Source organism: Balaenoptera borealis (genome assembly GCF_965194805.1).
Source record: "Balaenoptera borealis genome assembly, chromosome: X".
Lineage (NCBI taxonomy): Eukaryota > Metazoa > Chordata > Mammalia > Artiodactyla > Balaenopteridae > Balaenoptera > Balaenoptera borealis.
This window is the reverse complement of record NC_138881.1, coordinates 76,091,194-76,116,272: the sequence shown is the minus strand read 5'-3', so window position 1 is coordinate 76,116,272 and position 25,079 is coordinate 76,091,194. Positions and strand designations below refer to the sequence as shown.

The following is a 25,079-nucleotide window of genomic DNA, read 5'->3' as shown; positions in this document are numbered from 1 at the left end:
TTCTAAATTAGTAGTTAAATTTAGAGGCTTGAATAACTTCAGTTTTATTCATAGAAAGTACTGAGTATATCACATCAGAGAGCACATAATATTTGGTTGATCCATTTATGATATTAAGATTGATAAATAGCTTCAGGAATTGTCAGCTAATTTCCTTAATTACATAAAGTTACCTATCAATATTTCAATTAATGATTTTAGCATCCATTGATTACTGTTGCTTAGATCCATTATTTTCTATTGGTTGCAAACTTGTGATGTTTCTAATACTAGAATTCAATCTGCTTTATTACTTAAAATTCTTCTATAAAGAAGAAAAAAATTTTTTTTCTCAACAATGCTTGGGTTATCTTCTGAGTTGCACTTTATACAGAAAATGTTGAATAAATGTGGGATCATTTCCCTTTCTGTAGGATTTTTAAGGATAATGAAAAAAAACTTCCAAATGTAATTAACATATAAGATTTTTCGTATCATTAATGAATTCATGAATTTGGTTATATTTGATATGCTTCAATCAATTGTAGTAATTTTTATGATGAAATTCTTCCATCTTTGTCAAAAAGAGCTCATTCAAAATATCTTCTGAGCTTTTTTTTTGTTTTTATAGTTGAAAAACTATTTCAGTTGTTTTTCAGTTTCCTTGCTTTATGATATATCAAAGTATTCCAGTATTATCTTATACATTTGCTTGCTTATTTCAAGTTTTGCCATTTTTAACGGTTCTGGATTCTTTTAATAGTAAATGATACTCTGAAATTATGATGTGGACATGAGAAGGGCTTGTTGCTAATAGTTTGGCCTTTATTCCTAGGCTTTTCCCAAGGAATACCTGCTAAAAATGCATATTTTTACAACATAAAAAATAAATCAAGTATTTATTCTAATATTTCCATTTTAAATTTAACAGTACAATGGCTTTTCTAAACTTTGATTTTATTCTTAATCTCCATTTTCTTGTGCTAAAAATATTGACACCTGTTGTTAACATAAGCTTATTTAATTTTATTCGATAATATACCTGTGATAATCCCAAAATATGAATACAAGGTGGGAGGGCGGATGAATAAGGAGTTTGGTATTAGCAGATACAAACTACTATATACAAAATAAATAAACAACAAGGTCCTACTGTATAGCACTATATTCAAGATCTTGTAATAAAACATAATGGAAAATAATTTGAATATATATATATATATATATATATATATATATATATATATATATATATATGTATAACTGAATCATTTTGCTGTACACCAGAAACCAATGCAACATCAAAAAAATACTTAAAAATGAATTGAAAATGCAAGACTTGTACATTTAAAAGTAAAAAAACATTGTTAAACTTAACTAAAGAAGAACTAAATAAGTAGACAGACCTTCTTTGTTTATGAATTGGAAGACGTGATATTGTTAAGGTGGCAATAATACCTGAATAGATCTAAAGAATCAATACAATTCCTATCAAAATCTCAGTTGTTTTTTTAACTGGCATGGTAATACTAAAATTTACATGGAAATGCAATGGACCCAGAATAGCCAAAACAACCTTGAAAAAGAAAACTGATTGGGAGGAGTTACACTTTCTGATATCAAACTTCCTACAAAACTACAGCAGCCATAATACTGTGGTACTGGCATAATGGAAAAGAAGTGAGAATCCAGAAATAAATTCAATTGATTTTTTTACTAAGTCTCCAAGATAATTCATTGGGGAAAAAGGCCTAATCAAAAATGGGCAAAATATTTGAACAGGCACGTCACCAAAGTAGATGTACAAATGCTTAATAAAAACATTAAAATGTGTCTATATCACTAGTCATGAGGGAAATGCAAACTAAAACCAAAATGAGATGGCACTTCATACCCATTAGCATTGCTATAATAAATAAGACTGACAATAATACATGTTGGAGAAAGAGAACCCTCATATATTGCTGGCAGAACTGTAAATGGCAGTCACTTCGGAAAATATTTGTTTAAAATACTTATTTTTAACAAGTTAAGCATAAAACTACCATACTACTCATTAATTATTTCCTAGGTATCTACTTAAGAGAAATAAAACACATGTCCACACAAAGACATGTACTTGAATATTGAAAGCAGCATGACTCATGATTTCCCCTGAGTAGATAGCCAAATGTGGTATATTCATACAATTAAATACTGTTCAGCAATAAAAAGGAACAAAATACTGACACATGCTACATCATGGAAGAACTTCAAGAACATTATGCTAAGTGAAAGAAGCCAAATTCAAGAGATCATTTATTGTAGGATTCCATTTATATGAAATGTTAAAGAAAGACAAATTTACAGAAACAGAGAATAGTAGTTGCCAATATTTGGAGTAGAAATAGGGATTAATTTAATTGTAAGTGGTTATGCAAAATCTTAACTGGATGGGTGAAACCAATCTAAAACAGGTTTATGGTGATGATTTTATAACTCAATAAAGTTATTAAAATATTAAAATGCATATTTGAAATTAATTTTATGATATGTAAACTATACCTCAATAAAGCTGTTGAAATAGAGTGAAAACTCCCACAGTGATTTTACATTTACCCAATACTGCTTTATACAGTTTGAAGCTATATTACTCTGTGTATACAAACAGATTCTTATGTCCTGACCTTCTCTTCATCTTTCCTCTTTTTCTGGTAAGGTTGTTTGCTATAACATGTACTTGTACTGAAATTAGTATAGCAATACCATATTTATTTTCCTTAATGGTTGCATGGTATATGATATTTTATTATTTTACTGTCAACATTTCTGTGCTCTCATATTTAAAGTGAGTTTTTTGTATGCAGCATATAGTTTGTGTGTGTGTGTGTGTGTGTGTGTGTGTGTGCTGTGCCCTTCTTTGTCTTTTAATTGGAGTTTTTAGATCATTTACATGTATCTTAATTACTGATATATTTAGAGTTACATCTACCATCTTACTATTCATTTTCTATTGGTTTCACATGTATTATATTCCTTTCCCCCCCCTCCTTTGTCTCATTCTTTTTATTTGTTTTATTTTCCACTTTTCCTTTGTATCAGCTTTCCAATTATTTAGTCTTATGCTATTCTTTAAGTGGTTACCTTAGTGATTACAGTAATTATTCTTGAATTATTAAAACCCAATGATATATTCATGTGCTTATCAATTTCCAAACAGTTAAAGGTCTTTAGAGTTCTTCAAATATATTTAATCACCATTTTTCTTTTCTGACACTGTGGTCAAGTATTTAAATATATACTATTTTAAACCCTGTAAGACGTTTCAACATTTGTTCTCAGATCCACTCACTGAGTATTACACCATAGCTATAGTTCCTTTATCTGGAGCTGAGAACTTGTAGTAAATACTGGTATTTCAAAGTTCTTAATATCTCCAGAATTATCTATTCTCTTCTCTCCATTGTCTTCAGCCCCCCTGCTCATCTCTGTGGGAAGGGGAATGGGGGGGGTGTTTCCAGAATCTCTGGTATTTTATTAGTATTTTGAAAGATCATGTGCAAAGTTACTATTTCTTTGATTTTTGTTTTGGTTTGGTTTTGAATTTTATCCTGGTTGCTTAGTTTGTATGTGAGGGTTATTGAAGAGATTAAAAAATTTATGGTGTTACCACCAATTGCCCGAACCAGACAGGTTCACAACATTTATTTTTTCACTTTTAATTGCATACCTTATACCCATATCATCTCAATAAAACAAAAAATAGCAATATGAAATATCATATAGCTATATATCTTCACTCAAATGAGAGAGATGTGCAGTAAAATGAAATCCATATCCTTTGAAAACATGTTTTTATTAGTGCTTTATTTTTATATTAGTTCATTGAAATACAAATTGATTTGTGTTACTCCTTTTATACTAGATTGTTTAATAACCTTTAGGGCAAAGCACGAGCACATGCCTGACTGACATTATATGAAAGATATGTGATAACACTGACTACTTAAGGAATCAGTGTCAAGACTAAATTTTAACTGCATATTAATATGTTCTCTGCCTCAATACCTTCAATAATTTTATAGCAAGATATCCTACAAAGAAATTGTGAGTCCAAGCCAAGTTGAGGAGATATTTTTCCCTGTACCAAGGAATTGCTTTTGTGTAGAAGTGTAAGTCAGTTTTCTAAAGAAAAGGTAGATAGTGATTAAACAAGATGGCGGAGTAGAAGGACGTGCTCTCACTCCCTCTTGTGAGAGCACCAGAATCACAACTGGCTGCTGGACAATCATCAACAGGAAGACACTGGAACTCACCAAGGAGGATACCCCACATCCAAGGACAGAGGAGAAGCCACAGTGAGACGGTAGGAGGGGCACAATCAGAGTAAAATCAAATCCCATAACTGCTGGGTGGGTGACTCACAGACTGGCGAACACTTATACCACAGAAGTCCACCCACTGGAGTGAAGGTTCTGAGCCCCACGTCAGGCTTCCCGACCTGGGGGTCCGGCAACGGGAGGAGGAATTCCTGGAGAATCAGACTTTGAAGCCTACTGGGAATTGATTGCAGGACTTTGACAGGACTGGGGGAAACAGAGACCCCACTCTTGGAGGGCACACACAAAGTAGTGTGCGCATCAGGACCCAGGGGAAGGAGCAGTGACCCTGGGGGAGACTGAACCAGACCTACCTGCTGGTGTTGGGGGTTCTCCTGCAGAGGCGGGAGGTGGCTCTGTTTCACGGTGGGGTCAAGCACACTGGCAGCGGAGGTTCTGGGAAGTGCTCTTTGGTGTGAGCCCTCCCAGAGTCTGCCATTAACCCCATCAAAGAGCCCAGGTAGGCTCCAGTGTTGGGTTGCCTCAGGCAAAACAACCAACAGGGAGGGAACCCAGCCCCACCCATCAACAGTCAAGTGGATTAAAGTGTTACGGAGCTCTATCCGCCACAGCAACAGTCAGTTCTACCCAGCACCAGAGCCTCCCATCAAGCCTCTTAGATAGCCTCGACCACCAGAGGGCAGACAGCAGAAGCAAGAAAAACCACAATCCTGCAGCCTGTGGACCAAAACCCACAGTTACAGAAAGATAGACAAGATGAAAAGGCAGAGGGCTATATATCAGATGAAGGAACAAGAAAAAAACCCAGAAAAACAACTAAATGACGTGGAGATAGGAAACCTTCCAGAAAAAGAATTCAGAATAATGATAGTGAAGATGATCCAGGACCTCGGAATAAGAATGGAGGCAAAGATTGAGAAGATGCAAGAAATGATTAACAAAGACCTAGAAGAATTAAAGAACAAACAAACAGAGATGACCAATACAATAACTGAAATGAAAACTACACTAGAAGGAATCAATAGCAGAATAACTGAGGCAGAAGAACGGATAAGTGACCTGGAAGACAGAATGGTGGAATTCACTGCTGCGGAACAGACTAAAGAAAAAAGAATGAAAAGAAATGAAGACAGCCTAAGAGACCTCTGGGACAACATTAAACGCAACAACATTCGCATTATAGGGGTCCCAGAAGGAGAACAGAGAGAGAAAGGGCCAGAGAAAATATTTGAAGAGATTATAGTCGAAAACTTCCCTAACATGGGAAAGAAAATAGCCACCCAAGTCCAGGAAGCGCAGAGAGTCCCATACAGGATAAACCCAAGGAGAAACACGCCGAGACACATAGTAATCAAAATGGCGAAAATTAAAGACAAAGAAAAATTATTGAAAGCAGCAAGGGAAAAACGACAAATAACATACAAGGGAACTCCCATGAGGTTAACAGCTGATTTCTCAGCAGAAACTCTACAAGCCAGAAGGGAGTGGCATGATATACTTAAAGTGATGAAAGGGAAGAACCTACAACCAAGATTACTCTACCCAGCAAGGATCTCATTTAGATTTGAAGGAGAAATCAAAAACTTTACAGACAAGCAAAAGCTAAGAGAATTCAGCACAACCAAACCAGCTCTACAACAAATGCTAAAGGAACTTCTCTAAGTGGGAAACACAAGAGAAGAAAACGACCTACAAAAGCAAACCCAAAACAATTAAGAAAATGGTCATAGGAACATACATATCGATAATTATGTTAAACGTGAATGGATTAAATGCTCCAACCAAAAGACACAGGCTTGCTGAATGGATAAAAAAACAAGACCCATATATATGCTGTCTACAAGAGACCCACTTTAGACCTAGGGACACATACAGATTGAAAGTGAAGGGGTGGAAAAAGATATTCCATGCAAATGGAAATCAAAAGAAAGCTGGAGTAGCAATACTCATATCGGATAAAATAGACTTTAAAATAAAGAATGTTACAAGAGACAAAGAAGGACACTACATAATGATCAAGGGATCAATCCAAGAAGAAGATATAACAATTATAAATATATATGCACCCAACATAGGAGCACCTCAATACATAAGGCAACTGCTAACAGCCATAAAAGAGGAAATTGACAGTAACACAATAATAGTGGGGGACATTAACACCTCACTTACACCAATGGACAGATCATCCAAAATGAAAATAAATAAGGAAACAGAAGCTTTAAATGACACAATAGACCAGATAGATTTAATTGATATTTATAGGACATTCCATCCAAAAACAGAGATTACACTTTCTTCTCAAGTGCGCACAGAACATTCTCCAGGATAGATCACATCTTGGGTCACAAATCAAGCCTCAGTAAATTTAAGAAAATTGAAATCATATCAAGCATCTTTTCTGACCACAATGCTATGAGATTAGAAATGAATTACAGGGAAAAAAATGTAAAAAAGACAAACACATGGAGGCTGAACAATACGTTATTAAATAACCAAGAGATCACTGAAGAAATGAAAGAAGAAATCAAAAAATACCTAGAGACAAATGACAATGAAAACACGACAACCCAAAACCTATTGGATGCAGCAAAAGCATTTCTAAGAGGGAAGTTTATAGCTATACAAGCCTACCTCAAGAAACAAGAAAAATCTCAAGTAAACAATCTAACCTTACACCTAAAGAAACTAGAGAAAGAAGAACAAAAAAAAAAAAACCCAAAGTTAGCAGAAGGAAAGAAATCATAAAGATCAGAGCAGAAATAAATGAAATAGAAACAAAGAAAACAATAGCAAAGATCAATAAAACTAAAAGCTGGTTCTTTGAGAAGATAAACAAAATTGATAAGCCATTAGCCAGACTCATCAAGAAAAAGAGGGAGAGGACTCAAATCAATAAAATCAGAAATGAAAAAGGAGAAGTTACAACAGACACTGCAGAAATACAAAGCATCCTAAGAGACTACTACAAGCAACTTTATGCCAATAAAATGGATAACCTGGAAGAAATGGACAAATTCTTAGAAAGGTATAACCTTCCAAGACTGAACCAGGAAGAAACAGAAAATATGAACAGGCCAATCACAAGCAATGAAATTGAAACTGTGATTAAAAATCTTCCAACAAACAAAAGTCCAGGACCAGATGGCTTCACAGGTGAATTCTATCAAACATTTAGAGAAGAGCTAACACCTATCCTTCTCAAACTCTTCCAAAAAATTGCAGAGGAAGGAACACTCCCAAACACATTCTATGAGGCCACCATCACCCTGATACCAAAATCAGACAAAGACACTACAAAGAAAGAAAATTACAGACCGATATCACTGATGAATATAGATGCAAAAATCCTCAACAAAATACTAGCAAACAGAATCCAACAACACATTAAAAGGATCATACACCACGATTAAGTGGGATTTATCCCAGGGATGCAAGGATTCTTCAATATACGCAAATCAATCAATGTGATTCACCATAATAACAAATTGAAGAAGAAAAACCATATGGTCATCTCAATAGATGCAGAAAAAGCTTTTGACAAAATTCAACACCCATTTATGATAAAAACTCTCCAGAAAGTGGGCATAGAGGGAACCTACCTCAACATAATAAAGGCCATATATGACAAACCCACAGCAAACATCATTCTCAATGGTGAAAAACTGAAAGCATTTCCTCTAAGATCAGGAACGAGACAAGGATGTCCACTCTCACCACTATTATTCAACATAATTCTGGAAGTCTTAGCCACGGCAATCAGAGAAGAAAAACAAATAAAAGGAATACAAATTGGAAAAGAAGAAGTAAAACTGTCACTGTTTGCAGATGACATGATACTATACATAGAGAATCCTAAAACTGCCACAAGAAAACTGCTAGAGCTAATGAATGAATATGGTAAAGTTGCAGGATACAAAATTAATGCACAGAAATCTCTTGCATTCCTATACACTAATGATGAAAAATCTGAAAGAGAAATTATGGAAACACTCCCATTTACCATTGCAACAAAAAGAATAAAATACCTAGGAATAAACCTACCTAGGGAGACAAAAGACCTGTATGCAGAAAACTATAAGACACTGATGAAAGAAATTAAAGATGATACCAACAGATGGAGAGATATACCATGTTCTTGGATTGGAAGAATCAACATTGTGAAAATGACTATACTCTCCAAAGCAATCTACAGATTCAATGCGATCCCTATCAAATTACCAATGGCATTTTTTACGAAACTAGAACAAATCATCTTAAAATTTGTATGGAGACACAAAAGACCCCGAATAGCCAAAGCAGTCTTGAGGGAAAAAAACGGAGCTGGAGGAATCTGACTCCCTGACTTCAGACTATACTACAAAGCCACAGTAATCAAGACAATATGGTACTGGCACAAAAACAGAAACATAGATCAATGGAACAAGATAGAAAGCCCAGCGATAAACCCACGCACCTATGGTCAACTAATCTATGACAACGGAGGCAAAGATATACAATAGAGAAAAGACAGTCTCTTCAATAAGTGGTGCTGGGAAAACTGGACAGCTACATGTAAAAGAATGAAATTAGAATACTCCCTAACACCATATACAAAAATAAACTCAAAATGGATTAGTGACCTAAATGTAAGACTGGACACTATAAAACTCTCAGAGGAAAACATAGGAAGAACACTCTTTGACATAAACCACAGCAAGATCTTTTTTGATCCACCTCCTAGAGTAATGGAAATAAAAAGAAAAATAAACAAATGGGACCTAATGAAACTTCAAAGCTTTTGCACAGCAAAGGAAACCATAAACAAGACGAAAAGACAACCCTCAGAATGGGAGAAAATATTTGCAAACGAATCAACGGACAAAGGATTAATCTCCAAAATATATAAACAGCTCATTCAGCTCAATATTAAAGAAACAAACACCCCTATCCAAAAATGGGCAGAAGACCTAAATAGACATTTCTCCAAAGAAGACATACAGACGGCCATGAAGCACATGAAAAGATGCTCAACATCACTAATTATTAGAGAAATGCAAATCAAAACTACAATGAGGTATCACCTCACTCCTGTTAGAATGGGCATCATCAGAAAATCTACAAACAACAAATGCTCGAGAGGGTGTGGAGAAAAGGGAACCCTCTTGCACTGTTGGTGGGAATGTAAATTGATACAGCCACTATGGAGAACAATATGGAGGTTCCTTAAAAATCTAAAACTAGAATTACCATATGACCTAGCAATCCCACTATTGGGCATATACCCAGAGAAAACCGTAATTCAAAAAGACACATGCACCCGAATGTTCATTGCAGCACTATTTACCATAGCCAGGTCATGGAAGCAACCTAAATGCCCATCGACAGATGAATGGATAAAGAAGGTGTGGTACATATATACAATGGAATATTACTCAGCCATAAAAAGGAACGAAATTGAGTCATTTGTTGAGACGTGGATGGATCTAGAGACTGTTATACAGAGTGAAGTAAGTCAGAAAGAGAAAAACAAATATCGTATATTAACGCATGTATGTGGAACCTAGAAAAATGGTACAGATGAGCCGGTTTGCAGGGCAGAGGTTGAGACACAGATGTAGAGAATGGACATATGGACACCAAGGGGGGAAAACTGCGGTGGGGTGGGGATGGTGGTGTGCTGAATTGGGCGATTGGGATTGACATGTATACACTGATGTGTATAAAATTGATGCCTAATAAGAACCTGCAGTATAAAAAAACAAACAAACAAAACAACTAATACTAAACTTTCATTGGGTTATTTGTATGGAAATATGTTAATATAAATGTTTCAGACATTACATGAAATTTCTAAAAATCTTATATGTTCTGGTATAATGTTATAAGTCATAATCTTAGTTATTACCTTAAAATGTGTATCTCAGAAATAACTAATTTTCTTGTCAACTGCCTTGTAATGAACTTTCATCAAATTTTTAACTGTGGTCATTTTTAAGTCTTTTGTCATTTACTGACAGTTCTGTGTGTACTCTGATGCTTTTGCAAATATGTTCCTATAAAAGGGTTTCATCTTTAAGAAATTCATGGAAAAGACTCTGACAAGTACAGGTTTCTGGTAACTGACTGTACTGCTGAACTGAATGAATAAGCATTTTCAGAACTCTAATGAAAAACTGATGAACTCATAAAAGTGCTAACAAAAGATCAAGATAAAAAAAAATTAATTACATGGGACTGAGTGAACTGATGAGGATGAGTATAATTTTTGTGACTTTCTGTCTGAATTAAAAAAACAAAAATCCAAAAAAAAAAAAAAAAAAGAAAAGGTAGTAGTTTTAAATTTAGGAAATCTCATCAGAGTGTCCTAAATGTATCATCAGAAAATTAAGTGACATGGCATTTTGACATTTTATTTAGTAACACTTAAATATACCACCATAGACATATTCTTACACTCTGGTCTCAGGCAAACAAACAAGAAATGTGTGAGAACCTACTCCACAGTATATAAGTGCTTAGGGATTTATTTTACAACTAAGTCAAAATATAACATTTCCACCTTATGAACTGTTTTTCAAATGCGTATTTCCTAAAAATGTCTTCTGCGTAAGTTGTAGATATACTGCCACTAATTTTCATTGGATAAGTTCTAAAATTAGTTGCTATGTACTTGACAAACACTCTTTGAAACAAGCATTTACTCTGCTAGTATGAGTAAACAAATCTCTTGAGTACATTGCTCTTTATACACAATATGCTGCAAAAATACATGTTTGTCATTATAAACTGATTATCTTAATAGGCAACATATGCTACAAGTTCAGAGCAATGCCATTTAATAATAAGTAAGTCCCAATGTACTCAACTGGTTAATTAAATATCAAATAATTGCTAAAATCACTAAGTGACATTTAATTAGCACACTAATTGATATTATAATTTTCTCTCCTTATTTTACATTAATAAAATCCCTAAACATATATGCCAAAGAAGAAAAGAAAGGATATATCGTAGGTTAATAATAATAATACTAATAGTAATAATCATACAGTTTTAAATCACATATACTTTCTTCATCTATTGGCCTAATTATCATATGTATTTTAAAGTAAATAGTTTTTCAATGTACAATAACTCTATTTCATTAAAGTAATTTGATGTTTTAGTTTTTCCTAACTTTTACTGTCCAAGTAGGAAATCTATCTGATTATAGTACTAAAATTTACTCTATTAGAAATGTGGTAAGTGAAGTGATGTGTGTGTGTATGCACACACACTTCAGCATGTTTCTAAATTCCACGTTCTTCCTTTAGTAGAAGCTCGAAGTCAGAGTTTTACTAAACTTCCCATGAGGGAAGTATTGTCCTTAGGGTGGAACTATAGAGGTCATAGTTATCAAGCAAACAAGTATTTATTGACTGACAGGACAAGTAGTGTATTATACATAGCTGATAAATATATTATAATATATTATAAATATAACTGTATTGTAGCCTACTTTCATTAGAAAAATGAAAAATTATCCAGAGGTGGTCATAAGCAAAGATGCAAGACAATGTCCAAAGGACTGTTTGAGGTAAAAAAAAAAATCTCAATGAAGAACAAAATGATTCCTCCAGAGGAGAAGAAAGCCTTAGGAAGCTCAGGGGGATAACTTACAACTATTGCAGATGCAGAAGTGAAAGCAAATAATAAGGGATAACAGGAACTAAAGTATGTCTATTCACTTTGCATAAAGTCATATGATGTGAATATCAAATTTTATGATAACACAGGATCCAAGCATAAAGACAAAAAAATTGTGTGGGCTTTTTATATGAAAGCTACTACATAGACATTGCTGTTTTGAGAGTGATTTATATCTCATCTCTATGGTAGGCATTTGATAATCCATGCATAATGCTAAGCAATGAGTTTGACCTTCCCCCACACCAACTGAATTGAATATCTTCTTTGATACACTACAGATATAAACAGATTATTTGTTTAGTTTTCCTAACCACTTGGAAATTATTGTTAACTGAGTGTTGATTTGTTTTTTAAACTGCCATGCTTCATTTTAATGTGAATTTATTACTTTTTGGTAATCAATTTAAAAATAGATAGAAGTCAAACTTTTTAAAATCAAAAAAAAAAAAAAGAATTGTGTGGGCTTTTGCAGAAGGATTAAATTTTGCACCAACAATTATAGTTATGTCAAAGAGAATCCAAGAGAATGATTTATTCCATTAAAACATAAATGATGTGAAAGTTTTTCAGATATAAACATTTCAACTTCCATATTCAGATGATTAATTTACATTGGAAAATGTATTATTTAATATTAATTAAGTTAATTAATTACTTAACTTTAGAGTAAAAATTCCAGCATGCTGACCCTAAATTCCAAATGGTTTTAATAGTGCTGAGTGTTGGAAATGAATATGCCAGCAAAGGTAATATTCCATTAAATAAAACATCAGGATAATTTATAAAAGTGTAAACTAGGTTGGGTAAAATATAACCAAGCTCTACATTGTGAAGTGTACACAAAGTACAAAGGAAGTCATAAACAAGAGCCTTACAATTATAAAATGCTTCAGCAACACTTTCTTCATCCCTTGTAGAATTTCACAGTTGGGACAGCTTGTTTGTTTTTTCACCAGCTTTAAGCACATTCTTCCATTATACATCCCCAGTTTGCAATGTCTCAAATTCTAAACCTGCTAGGTGACAAAAAAAAATGTTCAAATGTGTTTGGAGAATTTTCCTAGAGGCAAATGGAATTTATATATTTTGAGCATGTAAAATATAAAATAAGGAAAAAATCTACACACACACACAGAAACACACATGCACATATGCATACACATATATGAATGGCGTACATTTTATAAAGTGTTGAATTTGATCAATAAAATATACCAACCCCGATTATATCTTCTCTATTTTTTCTTGAAATAAATATTTTAAAAATGTATGGTTCATTGGGAAACTCATGAATAAATCAAAATATATGATTATTTTTAATATATAAAAATGTTGAAATTTGTATTTAGTGAAAAATGATTGGTTTATTTCAAAAAGAGTGATGATACACCTGGATATAACCTGAGTAAAAACACTGAATGCTTATTTATGTTATATACCAAATTAAATTTTGGATTATTAAGTTTTTTAATGTAAAACTGTAAGAAAAATAAAATCATAGAATAAAACTTAGGACACATGTATTATAGATTAAAATAAAACAATCTACCCTCTGCTCATGAATTCACTATAAATTCATGTACTTAAAGACTATTTATTAATATTTACCTTTTAGTAAGCCATAAAACAAGAAATATTGTATAATAATATAGAAGTGTTATGAAGTACACTTTATAACCATGCTATGGTATATTTCAAAACTAATAACAAAACTAAATAAAATGACTCATAGATCTCAAAATAATCTCTAAAATCTATCATAATTTAAAAATTAATATTTAGGAAAGAATAATCATCATAACACTGAATGTCAAAAGATAAGAGACAAAATCAAAATTGTGCCCACAAGCAAATTCACGGGTTTATATATTTCATTATTATTTATTAAAGAATGAAACAAAATAAATACAATATTAAATTCAATAATTTAGGATATATACAGTACAATGTTGTTAAAGGTAATGGTAAAAATGATTAATAAATATAACCATATAAACAAGAAAATAAATTAAGTACAGGTATAGATTATAACTAACTTAAAATATTTCACTTAGAAAAAATTGAATACACACCAACTATCAAGTTAATTTTATAGAGGAGAAAATCATACAATATCAAGGATGCAAAAAGTAAACTATAGATAAGCAGATGAATTATTATTATTATAAAAGAACCATATGTAAACATGCAAACCTATGTATGATTTTCTAAAAAAATTCACATTACCAAAGTAGATTCAAGAAGAATTAACATTCCTGAACAGATTAGGAATTAGCATACCTGCTGGAAGCAGATCCCTTTATTGATAATTCATTTTAATATTTATGAAACACAAAATTACTTATAAAATATAATTTGTTCCAGAGGGGAAAATCAAGTGGTACTATGGCATTGCATTTTTGGAGCTATTATAAAGAGGTGCCCAAATATAATCATTTAAAAATGTTTATTTCAATCTCATGCAAAAGTTTGGAAGAGTGATGTTCATATAGGTCTGGCATTCTGCTCTATGTGCTAATTCAGGGACCCTGATTTCTTCCATTTTTTTGTTCCTCCTCCTAGGGTGTTGTCCTCATGCATATGGTTAAAGCTGAGTCACAAAAATATCCATACCTCAGATAATGTGAAGTATCTACCACACCTATAGGAGAAACTAAAAACAACAAATAAATGAACAAAATAAAATGAGAAGCCTAAGTGATTTTTACCTTTATAACATGAGATATGACAAAATCTATTTGAAGTATAAAAGTTTAATTAAAAAGAGAATTACACATAATTACACAAAGACAATAAAATTTTATGTAAAATATAGAACATTTTGAAATTATAATTTTTAAAATACTCGATATTTTGCAATGAAAACATGAAAATTTAATAATAAAATAAACTACAAAAATGTAGGTATATTGTGAATAAATTAGTAAAATATTATTGAGAATCCTAAAAGACTTAATAAATGGAGAGTCCTTCCAAGTTCCCAAATGGAGATTGTGAATATTATAATGTCAATTCACATCCACATATAATTACTATAATGAATTCAAATTAAGTAACATTTAATTATATTTAGAAACTTGCAAAAATGATCCTCAAGTTTACTGAAATAATAAATGAAATAATAGTGAATAAAATGTTGACATAGAAACATATTTGAGGATGATTTTATCAAGAGATATGAAGATATATCACAAAGGTACAATTAAATAAGCTCGTCAAGGATGTACAGAAAGATTAAAAGAACAGAATAGAGAGAGCAGAATTAGACCCACAAATAATGATTTAATATCATTTAATAAATGATATTAAATAAAATATAAATGCATATCATCTTTGTGTAAGTGTTGATTTCCTAAGCATAACAATTAAAGTAGAAATTGCTAAAGAAAAGACTGATTGATAACACTGCAAAAATGTAAAACTCTCTCTATATGTAGAATTTCTAGTGACAAGTATATTACTTTATGAAAAGATCTTTAGGAATGACTGAATTTTAATTTCCTATTGTCCCACAAGAATAAGAGCCTTAGAACAATAAGTAGGTTGATTTAAAGAACATGATAAATGATACACTTCTTAAACACCTGAATCAATAATCTGATATTCATTTTGAAATATATATGTCCATATAGAAATATTCCAAAACTTTTCAGTTCTTAAATCTATATAGTAAGATTTAACATTGTGATGGATACCTTTGTAGGTTTAGATATTGACATAGAAATAGATATATGTTAAATGTAAAAGGAGATAGTAAACAAAAAACACTGCATATTATTTGTCTTAATTCATTTGGGCTGTGATAATAAAACACCATAGGCTGAGTGTCTTATAAGGAGCAGAAATGTATTGCTCACAGTTCTGGAGAATGAAATCATGAAATCAGAGTGCCAGCATAGTCAGACAAGGGTCTTCTTCCAGGTTGTGAACTTGTTGTATCCTCACATGGCAGAAGGGTCAAGGGAGTTCTCTTAGGCCTCTCTAATAAGGGCATTAATCTCATTTATGAGAGCCCCACCCACATGATCTAATCTCTTCCCAAAGGTCCCAATTACTTATATCATCTCATTGGGCATTAGGATTTCAACATGAATTTTGGGGGATATAAACATTCAGACCATAGCAGTACTGTATTTAACAAATTGCAATGAATTTGTGTGCATTAATCATTTATAAATCTAACATAAAGGTAAAAACACAAAAGTACTAAAAATAACTATGTTTACAATAATTAGCTAAGGGGCACACAAGATAAAAAGATGTAAAATGTGACATCAAAAACAAAACATGACAGGGAGATGAATAATCTTTACCTTTACAATGGGGTTGAACTTAAGTTTTTATCAACTTAAAATATACTGTTATGGATACAAGTTAGTCTATGTAAGCCTCATGGTAATCAGAAACCAATAACTTATACTAAATACACAAAAGAGAAAGAAATAGAAGCATACCATTAAAAGAAAGTCATCAATCCACAAAGGAAATGAGCAAGACAAGAGGAAAGAAACAGATAATCTTTTAAAAACCAGAATGATTAATTAAATGGCAATAAACACATACCTGTCAATAATTACTTTAAATGTAAGTGGACAATCAAAAGACAGTCACTGAATTTATCAAAACAAAAAACAAGCAACAACAACCATAAACAATACCCATGTCTATACTATCTATATGAGACTCACTTCAAACTTAAAGACACACACAGACTGAAAATGAAAGGATGAAAAAAGATATTCTATGAAAATGGAAACCAAAAGAAAGCTGGAATAGCTATATTTATATCATACAATATAGACTTTAAAACAAAGGCTGTAATAAGAGACCAAAAGGGCTTTACGTAATGATAAAATTGTAAACCCAACAAAAATATATAAAATTTGTAAATATTTATGCTTCCAACATAGGAGAACCTAAATGTATGAAACAAATATTAACAGACTTAATGGGAGAAATAGAAATACAAAAATTGCAGGGGAATTTAATGCACCACTTACATCAAGAGATAGATCATCCAAACAGAAAATAAATAAGAAAACATCAACCTTAAACGACACTTTAAACAAGATGGACTTAACAAATATTTATAGACTATTCCATCCAAAAGCAGCATGGTACACATTCTTCTCAATTGCACATGGAACATTTTCCAAGATAAATCATATATTAGTCCACAAACAAGTATTAACATATTTAAGAGGATTGAAATCACATTCAGCATGTTTTCCAACCACAAAGGTATAAAAATAGAAATTACTTACACAAAGAGAACTGGAAAATTAAAAACATATGTGGACATTAAACAACACACTACTTAAAAACCAAGGGGTCAAAAAAAATAAAAAAAGAAACAAAAAAATACCTTGAGAAAAATTAAAATGAAAATGTAACATACCAAAATGTATGGGACACAGTAAAAGCAGTTCTAAGAGGGAAGTTCATAACAATAAATGCCTACTTCAAGAAACAAGAAAGTCTCAAATAAACCACTTAACTTTACACATCAAGAAACTAGAAAAAGAAGAACAAAAGAAGGTTTAAGTTAGTAAAATGAAGGAAATAAAGATTAGAACAGAAATAAATGAAATTGAAACTAAAAAGACAATAGAAAAGATCAATGAAAATAAGAGCTGGTCTTTGAAAAGATAACAAAAATCTACAAACATTTACCTAGACACACTAAGAACAAAAAAGAGAGGACTCAAATAAAATCAGAAATGAAAGAGGGGATATTATAACTGATACCACAGAAATACAAAGGATCATAGGAGACTAAACCTAGAAGAAATGGATAAATTCCTACAAACATAAAACTTACCATAATTAAATCATGATGAAAAATAATATCTGAACAGAACAAATACTAACAAGGAGATTGAATCAGGAATCAAAACCTCCCAACAAACAAAAGTTCAAGACCAAAGACCTTCACTGTTGAATTCTAACAAATACTCAAAAAAGAATTACTACCAATCATTCTCAAACTCTTCCGAAATCTAGAAGAGGAGGGAACTCTTTCAAGTTCATTTTACAAGGCCAGCATTACCCTGATACCAAAACCAGACAAGGATGCCATAAGGAGAGAAAAATATATGCCAGTACCCTGAGAAGCATAGATACAAAAATCCTCAACAAAATAATAGAAAACTGAATTCAACAATACAGTAAAAGAATCATACACCATGATCAAGTGAGATTTATTCAAGGGATGCAAGGACAGTTCAAAATCTGCAAATCAGGCAAAGTGATACACCATATTAACAAAATGAAAATCATATGGTCATCTCAGTAGACGCAGTAAAAGCATTTGATAAAATTCAGCATCCATTTATGATAAAAACTCTCAACTAAGTGAATATAGAGAATGAACCTGAACAAAATGAAGGCCATATATAACAAGCTCATAGCTAACATCATACTCAACAGTGAAAAGCTGAAAATATTCTTCTAAGATCACGAACAAGACAAAGCTGCCCACTCTTGCCACATTACTCAACATGGTATTGGAATTCCTAACCAGAGCAATAAAGCAAGAAAAAGAAATAAAAGACATCTAAGTCAGAAAAGTAAAATTGTCACTATTTGCAGATGACATCATGTTATATATAGAAAACCCTAAAGACTCAATCAAAAAAACTGTTAGATATAATAAATTCAGTAAAGTTGCAGGATACAAAATTAATTTACATAAATCCATTGAATTTCTATACAATAATAATGAACTATCAGAAAAATAAATGAAGAAAATTCCCTTTACAACTGCATCACAAACAATAAATAGGAATAAATTTAACTGAGGAGGTGATAGACCTTTACCCTGAGAACTTTAAGACAGTGAGAAAAGAAATTGAAGATGACACAAATAAATGGAGAGATTTATTATGGTCATGGATTTGAAGAATCAATATTGTTAAAATGAACATACTACCCCAAACAATCTACAGATTCAATGCAATCCTTATGAAAATACCAATGGCATTTTTCTCAGAACCAGAAAAAATAATACTAAAATTTATATGGAACAAAAAGAAAACCCTGAATAGCTAAAGGAATTCTGAGAAAGAAAAGAGCTAGACGTATCATACTCCCTGACTTCAGACTATACTACAAAACTACAGTAATTGAAATAGTATGGTACTGACACAAAAACATTTATATCCATCAATGGACCAGAATAGAGAGTCCAGAAATATACCCATGTTCATATGGTCAATCAATCTATGACAAAGGAGGCAAAATATACAATGGGGAAAAGACAGTCTCTTCAATAAATGGTGTTGGGAAAACAAGAGAGCTACATGCAAAAGAATGAAACTGGACCACTTTTTTTATACTGTATACAAAAATAAAGTCAAAATGGATTAAAGACTTAAATGTAAGACCTGAAACCATAAAACTCCTAGAAAAAAACATAGGCAGTATGCTCTTTGACATCAGTCTTAACAATATATATATATTTTGGCTATGTCTCCTTAAGCAAGGAAAACAAAAGCAAAAATAAACTAATAGGACTACATTAAATTAAAAAGCTTCTGTACCGTGAAGGGACCCACCAAATAAAATAAATGGGAGAAGATATTTGCAATTGATGTATTTAATAAGGGATTAATATCCAAAATATACAGAGAATTCATACATCTCAATACCAAAAAACAAACAATTCAATTAAAAAAATGGGAAGAGGACTTGAATAGACATTTTCCCAAAGAAAGCATAAAAATAGCCAACAGGTTCATGAAAAGATGCTCTAAATCATTAATTATCAAGGACATGCAAATCAAAACCACAATGAGATACCATCTCACACCTTTTAGAACGGTTATTATCAAAACAACTAAAAATAACAAATGTTGACAAGGATGTGGAGGAAAGGAACACTTCGGCACTGTTGGTGGGAATGTAAATTGGCTCAGGCCCTGAAGGAAACAGTATGGAGGTTCTTCAAATAATTAAAAATAGAATTACCATATGATCCAGCAATTCCACTTCTAGATACTTACCTAAATAATTGAAAGCACTAACTCGAAAAGATGTATGCACCTCCATGTTCACTGCAGCATTATTTGCAACAGCCAAGACATGAAAGTGACTTAAGTGTCCATTGATGTATAAATGGGTAAAGAAGATGTGAGATATATATATATATAATTCAACCATATAAAAGAATGAAATTTTGCTATTTGGACAACATAAATGGACCTTAAGGACATTATGCTAAACAAAATAAGTCAGATAGATAAAGACAAATACCGTATATTCTCTTTTATATGTGGAATCTATACATACATACATATAGACATACATACCAAGCTCACAGATATAGAGAACAGATTGGTAGTTGCCAGAGGCAGGGAAGTAGGGGAATGGAGAAATGGGTGAAGTGTTTGCATTTTTATTTGTGGAAAAAAAGTTGAACTAAAAAATCATAACAAAGTAATACAGGCTTTAGATTTTTAGTTATACTTAAAATAACATGAGTCCTATTTAAGTATCAAAGAAAGACCCAAATTTGTAAAAATCTAGAATAACTGTAACTACCACTGATTTTAGAGTGGCATTATTTACCATTAATTACTGTAATTAATATAAATTTTTGGAGAGGTGAAATAAAACACTTCATCTTTTGATAATATATCATAGAACGAGAGAGGAATGAGCTTATGTGGTGTGGTTTTCGAGGGAGTGCTTAAAAAAATCAAATATATATATATGTTTATAATAAATTTATTTCATCTATGAGTAAAGAATCATTCATCTTTTTAAGAGACTGCAGGGAAGCTAGAGTATTCCATTGGAATTTGTGACAAAATACTGCAGTCATTTTTATAGCAAAGAAAATAGGCCCTAAGTATTTAGTTCCCATTATATATGCTATGCATTATTTCCCATGTTAGATACACACCACCTCCTCAAATGCCCATTCCATTATCTTTTTCTGTAGTGTCCTCATCATAACTAGCCATTAAAGTGGGCAGGAAACTTGCTAGAGTATTAAATAATTATAGGCAATATCTGAAATCTTTCCTAATGATATTTACACCTAAATTGGAAACTTGAGCAAAGCAAAAAGGTCTTAAGTATCTACTAAAGGCATTTCTCGATGGGGGAGGGGGAGGCGTGTAGCAGGAGAGGTAGGAGGAATATTTTGAACAACTGGGCCTTCTATATCCTCTTACATGTAACTTTTAGATTATCATTCACACCAGTTATGTATTAAATACAACAAATAAATATATAGAAACTTCATGTAGGATCACTCTTTTAACTGTGACAACACCCTCCAATCATTTTTTCTTGCTATCTGGAACAACAACAAATCTATATCTCAGGAATACTAACAAACCGTTAAATAAAAAGGAGAACTGAGAATAGTGCAAAGCTCCTCAATGGTCAAATCAGAATGAGAGAAGACTCATTAGGTAAGAACACTATTTTATATTCCTTTTGAATGCACAATTTGTTGCTGAAGTAATAAACAGGTGTGAGTGGGCTAAGCATACTTTAGAAAAATGAGAAAGAAAATTTTCACTAAAGACTTTGAAATATGTGATATAATCAAATATGGGAGCATATGAAGTGTGAGTAAATCTAGTTTTCATGGAACATTATCTAGAACACAGTTTAGCATCTCTACCATAGAGGTTCAAGCCACACAGAAAATAAAGGTACAAGAAGATAAAATAAGTCTTGCTGTTTTTCAAAAAGCAGGAATGTTTACTCCTTGAACAATAAACCATCCTGAGAACAAGATGCTTATAATCTGAAATATGAAATTCTATGTCTTTTCCTAGAACTGTGGAATTAATAGAGACAGAGGTCTGTGAGATGGGTTAACATTCAAAACTTCTTATTCTAATATGAGGTGGACAAGTACACGCTGGATGACATTTACTAGGCATGTACTATGTGCAGGTCAACATAGGGAATCCAAACAAGAGAAAAGAAGGTCCTTATATTCAAAATTTAGAATGTAATGAGAGGTAGGTACACAAATAGTCATCTTTGTTCATTTCCTTTTCTTTGTTTTTTTGAATTTTTCTAATTTTAATTTTTTTAATTTTTATTTTTAAATTAATTTTTATTGGAGTATAGTTGATTTATAATGTTGTGTTAGTTTCAGGTGTACAACAAAGTCAATCAGTTATACGTATACATATATCCATTCTTTTTTCGATTCTTTTCCCATATAGGCCATTACAGAGTATTGAGTAGAGTTCCCTGTGCTATACAGTAGGTCCTTATTAGTTATCTATTTTATATATAGTAGTGTGTATATGTCAATCCCAATATTCCAATTTATCCCTCTCCCCCTTACCCCCTGGTAACCATAAGTTTGTTTCCTATATCTGTAACTCGATTTCTGTTTTGCAGATAAGTTCATTTGTACCCTTTTTTTTTAGATTCCACACGTTAGTGATATTATATGATATTTGTCTCTCTGCCTGACTTTCTTCACTCAGTGTCATACACCACATCAACAAATTGAAGAATAAAAACTATATGATCATCTCAATAGATACAGAAAAATTTTTGACAAAATTCAACACCCATTTATTATTCCCTTTTCTTGAAATTCCATATTTGACTCATCAGAAATGCTTATCTTTTAATATACGAAAATATATTTCTAGCTTAGCACTGTACAATAGATATTTCTGAGATGACAAAAGTGATCTATCACTTCACTGTCCAGTGTGGTGAGTACCAAACATGTATAGCTCCTGAGCCTTTGAAACGTGGTTAGTGAGACAAAGAAACTGAAATTTTAATGTTAACTTTAATTGATTTAAGTTTAAATTTAAATAGCCATAAGTTGCTATTGGTTACCATATTGGACAGTGAATCGCTACCCTTTCCCTGTTTCAATGTCCCTGCATTTTTTTGTTCTGTCTTCTAGAAATCTCTTCCTCCAGTTTTCTGTGGGGTTAACTCCTTCTTATCCTTAAGATCTCAGCTCATATATCACCTTCAAAGTAATGCAAGTTGTAGTGACCACCTTTACTTAAAATAGCCGGCCTCCACACCCTTCATTTTCTATTACAATATTTTATTTACTTCAAAGTCCTATCATTGGCATATATTCCACTTATTCACTTATTCCTTGTTTCCATATTTATTTTCTGTCTCTTTCATTGGAACATACACTCCATGAAAAGAAATGTACATGTTGCTCTTGTATACCACTGTGTTTCAAAAGATTAATATAGGCAGTAAGTATTTAGCTAATTAATTAACATACAAATAAATAAATGGATAAATGTTTGACATTTCTAGTAAAAAAAAAAAAGCACTTCCAGAACACTAAAAATGCAGAAAAATTGGTAAGGAATTAGAAGGACAAAATAAAATTAAGGGTATTGGAAAATGTATGGAGAATTTGTTTTTCACCTACCTTGACCTGATGACTGGGTAAGTTATTTTTTCATTGTTTTTTTTTTTTTGGAGGATGATTAGAATCTACAAACAGTAAAATCCCCCCTCTTCAGTGTAGAGTTCTATAAGTTTGGGTAACTATATTCACTTGTATAACTATCTTCACTTGTATAAATATCACAAAAATCAAGATTATATATTAGTTCCATTACCCTAAAATACTCCATTATGCACTTTGTAGTCAATTCTTCTCCCCAGGTCCTGGCAGCCACCTCTAAATTTTCTAACCTTATAGTTTTGTCTATTTAGGAATATTATATTAACAGAATTATACAGAATTTAGCCTTTTGAATGTCATCTTTCACTTAGAATACATTTGTGATTCATCCATGTTGTTGAGTGTATTCATAGTTCATTCCTTTTTAATTGCTGAGTACTATTCTACTGCATAGAGGCACTACGCTTTGTTTATCCATTAGCCCATTGATGGGCATTTGTGTTGCTTCTGGCTTCTGTCAATTATGAATAAAGCAGCTATAAACATTTAGCATAGGGTTTTTTGTGTGAAGTTAAATTTTTATTTCACTTTGGAAAATACTTAGCAATGGGATTATGAGGTAAAATAGTAAGTGCATGTTCAAGTTTATAAGAAACTGCCAAACTGTTTTCTCAAGTGGCTATATTATTTTGCTTTCCTACCAGCAACATATGAGAGTTCAAGTTGCTCCATATCTTCATCAACACTTGGTATGTCATTAAAATATATATTTTTTAACCAGTTAAATAGGTGTATAGAGATATCTCATTGTGTTTTCTTACCTGCTATTCTATGATAACTAATAAGGCTGAGCTTTTCATGTGCTCATTTGCCACTCATATATTTTCTTTGGTCAAGTGGCTATTCATATGCTTCACCCCTGTTTGTAAGATTGCTGTTTGTATATTATTGAGATTTAAATATTCTTTATATATTTTCTTTATACGTTTTTTAATCAGATATATGCTCAGCAAATATTTTCTCCCAGTGTGTAGCTTGTCTCTACCTTATCTTAACAGTGTGTTTTAAAGAGCAGAAGTTTTTAACTTTGATAATGTCTAATTTATCTTTATTCTTTTGTGAATAATACTTTTGGTTAAATTTTTAAGAATATTTTTCCTAATCCAAGGTCACAAAAACTTGTCTTTCATGTTTTCTTCTAGAATTTTTTTGTTTCATATTTAAGTCTATGAACCATTTTGAGCAATTGTGTGCATACAATGCAACTTTTCTATTGTTTTATTTTTTTCTTTTTGATATGTATATATAATTGTAACAGAACCATTTAGTTGAAAAAACTATTGATTCTCCATTGAATTTCTTTGAACTTTAAAAAGAAAAATTAACTGGCTGTATATATGTGACTCATTTTTAGAGTCACACATTTTTTTTAACAAAGAGAAAGGCATTAAAAGCATAGGAAAATGTATGAGCAATGGTACAGAGGTAAAAAATAGGGAATTCTCTCCCACTTGGAGTAACACAAATCAAATGGCATGGATCTAGTATAAGCACAAATAAAAATATAGCCTTTAATAGTTAGATTTATAAAAAGTCATGGATAACATTGAATATGATGATATCTTCTGATTTTCCTCTTCAGGCAACTTGTAACAGTATACTGGCACATACAACGGGGTGTTTTCTAAAGATAATATTAGTGGCCATATGAAACATGATTAAGCATGTACTGAAACTTA

At 32.0% G+C, this 25,079-nt stretch overlaps 1 protein-coding gene across 2 annotated transcripts in view; it reads left to right on the top strand.

Annotated features, from left to right (window-relative positions):
- The window catches only part of LOC309620697 (tigger transposable element-derived protein 1-like), a 794,894-nt gene extending 770,124 nt beyond the window's left edge, over positions 1-24,770 (top strand). For both annotated transcript variants that reach the window (XM_082377568.1, XM_082377567.1), the window contains one exon: positions 19,906-24,770. The gene's annotated coding sequence lies outside the window, so the exon portion shown is untranslated. The remainder of the gene's footprint in view (positions 1-19,905) is intronic.
- The last annotated feature ends 309 nt before the right edge of the window (positions 24,771-25,079 follow it).